The sequence below is a fragment of the Pezoporus wallicus genome, unplaced genomic scaffold (genome assembly GCF_028554395.1).
Source record: "Pezoporus wallicus isolate ANWC-B61680 ecotype Strahan unplaced genomic scaffold, APGP_CSIRO_Pwel_v1 contig_8384, whole genome shotgun sequence".
NCBI classification, from domain to species: Eukaryota; Metazoa; Chordata; class Aves; order Psittaciformes; family Psittacidae; genus Pezoporus; species Pezoporus wallicus.
The window spans coordinates 20,071-26,279 of NW_026637067.1; the positions used below are offsets into that span (position 1 = coordinate 20,071).

Consider the following 6,209-nt stretch of genomic DNA (forward strand, 5'->3'; position numbering starts at 1 on the left):
GGGAATAACGATTGTCTGGATTTTGTACTTCAAATATTGTAGTTGTGTTGAGCGTGCTTGTGGAATCCCATACGTGTGTGTGTGTGTGTTGAGGGCAGACGGTGTTCTGTGTATTTTGTTGTTGTCGGGTTCATGTAAAAGTTTTTAACGGGTAGCAATTTAACATTTCAGACATGAAAGGGTTAATGCAAAAGTGCGGCTTCTGGGAGGTATTAATGGTTGCTGCTGAAGCAGGCAGGCTGCTGTAGCTGCTGCCGAGCAGGCCGGCGTTTGTAGGGTGAGCGACTTTCCCTGGTGAGCAAGTTCCCTGGTGAGGATTTATCCCACATTGATCCCAAAACCGCCACTTTTTTCCCCTGGAAAGCACCCAAAATCCCGGGTTTTGGGGGGAAAGGAGCGGTGAAGGGGTTGTCCTTAAATCGCAGAGCCTGGAAGTGGGATCCGGCAGCAGGAGCCTCTGTGCAGGCGTGGATCCAAGGACATGGTTGCTGCCCCAGAAGCAGCTTCCCAGCCTCTGCTTTGGGCCAAGAAGAGGTGGAATGGGGCCCAGGTTATTGTTAAAAGCCAGCTTTGGAGGGGAGTTGGGAGTTCAAATGGTGCCAAATCCATGGAATTTGGGGGGCATGGGGGGAGGGGGGGTGTTTGGGGAAAAGAAGGGATTGGAAAGGGATTGGGGCAGAAGGAATGGGGTTTGTGGGGTGTTCCTGAAAGCGGGCATGGTTGGATGCAGCTTGGAGCGTCCTGCTCTATAGAAGGTGTCCCTGCCCATGGCAGGGATTGGAGCTGGATGAGCTTTAAGATGCCTTCAACCTAACCCATTCCATGACTCTGTGATTCCATGAATCCATGATCCCACACCTCTGTGCTGCAGTGTGGATGTTCTCTGGTGTATGGATCTTAGGAAGGAGCTAGTGGCACAAGGGAGCTCCAGAGCATCCCACAAGCAGAGCATCCCATAGGGATTCAGAGAATCCAAGAGGGCTCCAGAGCATCCCACAGAGCTCCAGTGTCCCATAGGGATTCAGAGCATCCCGCAAGCAGAGTATCCAATAGGGATTCAAAGCATCCCGCAAGCAGAGTATCCAATAGGGGTTCAGAGCATCCCACAGGGATTCACAGCATCCCACAAGCAGAGCATCCTACAGGGCTCCAGAGCATTCCACAGAGCTCCAGAGCATCTCATAAGGATTCAGATGACCCCAAGCCCATCAGAACCACCCCCATGTCCCCATGCCCCAGTCACTGAACCCCTGATGGACCCCGCGTTGGACCCACCTCCCCCCCCGCTATGGAACCTGCCCCATGGAACCTGCATCTCTATGACATCAGCCCCAGCACCAAGGGACCTGCATCCAGCACCCGTATCCCTGGGGCAGTTGCACTTTGGGCACAGTGGTGGTTGCAGCTCCTTGGTTGCAGCTCCTTGGTTGCAGCTCCTTGGTGGCAGCTCCTTGGTGGCAGCTCCTTGGTGGCAGCCCGCTGGTAGCAGCTCCTTGGTTGCAGCTCCTTGGTGGCAGCTCCTTGGTAGCAGCTCCTCGGTTGCAGCTCTTTGGTAGCAGCTCCTTGGTAGCAGCTCCTTGGTAGCAGCTCCTCGGTTGCAGCTCTTTGGTAGCAGCTCCTTGGTAGCAGCTCCTTGGTAGCAGCTCCTTGGTAGCAGCTCCTCGGTTGCAGCTCCTTGGTTGCAGCTCCTCGGTGGCAGCTCCTTGGTGTCACCCTTAGCAGCAATGGCAGCAAAGGCTTTGCTCCGTGTCCTCATCCTGCTGGCATTGGCCTGGCTGGTGCATGGCTCCTGGGACAGCTGTGGGTGAGTAGCACCAGGCTCCGGGGCTCCTGGTATTCCATAGGGAGATACTGCTGCTCCCAACCATGGTCACACCAATGGGGTGGTGGGATTGGGGATCACCACTTCCTTGCCATCACCCCATGCAGTGGCACAGTGCAGCTATGGGGCACCCCATAGGGTCCCTTTTCCCTGCAGCACCCTATAGGGTGGGACAATGCTCGCCCTTCATCCCTAACCATCAAACGTTGGGCTTCTGCTTCCAGAGGGACCTGCGGTACCCGTCCCATGGCTGATTACTACGGGATGTCGCGCATCGTCGGAGGCGTGGATGCGCAGCAGGGCGCCTGGCCATGGATGGTCAGCATCCAGGTCCCCACAGCCAGCGGCTCTTCACACATCTGCGGGGGGTCCCTCATCACCCCGCAATGGGTCCTCACAGCTGCTCACTGCTTCGTTGGGCAAAAGTAAGGGGGAGAAGGGATTCCAGCCATAGGGAACAGCCAAGGAGCAGCTCCGATCCCGTCCCCTTCCCCATCCTGGATGCACTGGGAAGAGCTCTCAGGAGAAGCCTGCTTCCAACTTGACAGCCCTTGAGCCTGAGGCGCGCTGGGGCAGTTCTTTCCTTTGGGAAGCAGCAGGAATGTTGCTCCTTCCCACCCCTCTTCTCCATAGAATGGAATGGAATGGCATGGAATGAGATGGAATGGAAAGGGATGGAATGGAATGGACCATGGAATGGGTTGGGTTGGAAAGGAGCTTGGGGTCATCCACTTCCAAGCCCTTGCCATGGGCAGGGATGCCGTCCATACAGCAGCTTGCTCCAAGCTGGCCTTGAGCACTGCCAGGGGTGGAGCATCCAAACCTCTTCTCCAATCCATCCCATCCCAGTGCCCCAGCGCCCTCACAGAAAATTCCTTCCCTATCTCCACCCTACAATTCCCAGTCGGAACCCATCACCCTTTGTCCTCCGGCTCTAATCCCTGCTCTTCCACTCTCTCCCAGCTTCACCATGGATTGGTTCGTGATGGTCGGAGTCACGGACCTGGCTTGGGCCAATTCCGAGACCCAGAAGCGTGGGATCCGGCACGTTGTGGTCCATGAATATTACGCCGGCATCTCTGGTGGCTTTGACATCGCCTTGCTGGAGCTGGACCAGCCGGTGCAGTGCGGGTACCAAGTGCAGCTCGCTTGCCTGCCCGATGCGACGCTCAGGCAATCCCAGCTCTCCGAGTGCTTCGTCAGCGGATGGGGCGCGAGGGAAGCCAGAAGTGAGTGCCCGATGGCTCCATTGGCATTGGAATGCTGGGTCATGGATTCATGGAATGGGATGGAAGGGAGGGTAAAGCTCATCCAGGTCTATTGGAGGTTGCTCCGACTGGGGATGGAGTATGCCAGCCTTCTCCATCCAGCCCATCCCAGTGTCCCACCGTTTCCTTCTCTCCAACCTGAGCATCCCTGCTTCAGTTGGAATCCATCACCCCTTGCCCCATCGCTGAAGGTCCCTCCATGTCCTCCTTACGTTGAGGATGCAGAGCAAAGGGGATGCAGCCCAGGCCATAGGGCGCTGTTGATGGCTTCCATTGAGCTTCTCATCCTTCAATACCCCCAAATCCATCCTTTGTCCCCCTAATCCTGACCCCCTTTGTTTCCCCACAGCAGGGGCATCGTCCCCATCAGCCCTGCAGGAGGCCAAGGTCCGCCTCATCGATGTCAAGCTCTGCAATAGCAGCCAATGGTACCGAGGGGCCCTCAAGAGCCACAACCTCTGTGCTGGGTACCCGCAGGGTGGCATCGACACCTGCCAGGTAGGGATGTGCCACTGGGGCTCCCTTCTCCTCTCCCATCTGCAGGGCCTTGCTCTGCATCCCCCTTTATCCCAGCTTCAGAAGAGCATCCAGCTCCTGGTCCATCATCCCTACGCAGGGACCATAGAGCTTGGAGCTTTAAGAGCATTGAGATTCAACCACTAAACCATGTCATGAGCATGGATTCATGGAATGGCTTAGGTTGGGAAGGAGCTTAAAGCATCCAGTTCTAAGCAAGGGGCAGGGACGCCTTCCATTAGACCAGATTGCCCCAAGCCCCATCCATCCTTCTCCATCCTATCCATGCCAGTGTCCCACCACCCTCATATGGAACAACTTCTCTTTATCTCCAACCCAAACTCCCCTGTTCCAGTTGGATGCCATCAGCCCTCATCCTATGGCTCCAATTCATGCTGAAGATCCCTCTCCACACCCAAATGATGAAGGAGAACCCTTCCATCCCCATAGGCTGACAGTGGTGGTCCCCTCCGGCATTGCCATGGCGACCCATCCCCATCCCCGCTCCTTCTCCTCCATAGGGTGACAGCGGCGGTCCCTCATGTGCCGGGACAAGCGAGCCAACTTCTACTGGGTTGTGGGGCTGACGAGCTGGGGCCGCGGCTGCGCCAGGGCCAAGAGACCGGGGGTCTACACCTCGACGCAGCACTTCCATGAGTGGATCCTCTACCAGCTGAGGACATTCCGCTCCGCGGCCGCCTTCGCGATGCCCCCGACATGGAGCCACCAGCACGTCTCCCATACCCCCGTCCAGGAGACAATGCCTGCGCCCACGGCCTCGAGCATCAGTGGCTTCTGCTACTTCCCTGTTCGGGTGCTGTTGGAATTCATCACTCGGATGCAGGACTTGCTGCAGGCTCTAAGGGGGGAGAAGACTTGAGGAGTGCCATTGCTTGCAGGTGGCTTGACCTTCAGTAAAGTTGCCTTATTTTCCCATAGAGAGGATGCTTTGCATGCTCACCTCTTTTTCTGGTCCATGGGGAGGGATGGGGATGAGGGATGGAGGGCAGGGAACAGTGGGAAGCGGGAGCTGGGAATCATATAGCTGGAGGCTCGTGTGCTGTTCCTCATCCAAACTGGATTAACACAGACCTGCGGGGGGCAGAAAGGTTACGCAGTGCAGCAGCCTGACAGCAGCAGAGCACTGAGGGTGAATGTCTGCAAAAATAGGATCAAGCACTCAAAATAGGATCAGGCACTCATTCATTGTCCATCAGTGACGCAGCAACATCTGCCTCTGTGCCACCTCTGGGGCCTGCTCAGCTCTTTCCCTGCTCTGATGGATGCACTTCAAGTGGGCTGACTCAGCTACCCCATTTGGAACTGAATGTGCGTGATTCTCTATCCAACTAATAGTTGATAGTAATGAGTAACTAATGAATGGCTGTGAAAAGCTTCCTTGCCCTGCTCCCGGGCGTCTCTGCTTTAATTCAGGATCCTCTCTGAAGTGTTTGTCTGCAAGTGCTTTCTCTCTCCTGTTTGCCTGTTGCCCATAGACTTTATGAGGGTTTTTACCAAGGCCATCTGTAACCTCCGGCTGCTGCAGCAGTGGATCGTTTGGCACTAAAGCTATCACTCTGAGCCCTGGAAGTTTGAGGGAAATGATGGCAAAAAAAAGCTTTCAGCATTTTCAACTATTTACCCTGCCTGCAGGAAATGTCCCCCATCCGATGAGCTTGGTTGATATTACAGGAGAGGGACTTGGACTAATTTAGAGCACATTTGCCCATGCAATGCTGGGCCATTAACAGATAATTGAGGTTGCTCAGAAACCAGACTCATTCTGGTTCTAATTCCCTCCTGCTACTGCACTGTCCCAGGGACTTATCCACCAGAGCAGATTCCAGACCTAATTCCCTCTTCTGTTCCAGGATTTGGTGTCTCCCACCTGAACCCAAACTGTCAGAAGTTGAAATTTAGGGACACATTTTGATTCCCTTGTTCCAGTCATCAGCATGAACCACTTGAGGTGCAATCTGTGCTCAGCTTCATGTCTGCAACATAGGTATTTCTATGACCAGTCTAAACCCTTCACAAGGCAAAAGGAACCGTATCTAGAATAAAAGAGAGTAGTTCTGTATCTCAGACTTGCCTTTTCCTTTAGGACAAACCTGTGACTGGTGGATGCTTACTTTATACTTACATACTATATTATATACTTGTTATATACTTTATATCATACTATATATATTATATACTTTATACTTATATACTATACTTATATATATATATAAGCCTGATTTTTGGAAGTGTTGCATTCTGAATGGCGAATGGAAAGGGCTTTAAATCCTTTATTCTAATAGATGGTGAAAAGGAGAAGGAGGTGGCAGAAATGCAGGTCCTGATGCCCCACATACAGGTGGTTGATGTGCTACATCTGAAAGTATTCTCTTCCCTTTTTGCCTTCTCATCTGGACTCATGGGTTGCCAGGAGAAAACCATGAGATTGCTTAAGGACAACAATAAAAGCATTATTCTTATCACTATGGCAGCATTATTCTTATCACTATGGCAGCATTATTTTAGAGTGGCCATTTCAGAATGACAGGACTAGAAAGGAGTCCCAAGAATCCACCATCTCATGGCCTGGCTTCTAATTAGAG

At 53.5% G+C, this 6,209-nt stretch overlaps 1 pseudogene; it reads left to right on the forward strand.

Annotated features, from left to right (window-relative positions):
- Nucleotides 1-1,724: 1,724 nt before the first annotated feature.
- Nucleotides 1,725-4,486, forward strand: LOC130595941 (acrosin-like; annotated as a pseudogene).
- Nucleotides 4,487-6,209: the final 1,723 nt, after the last annotated feature.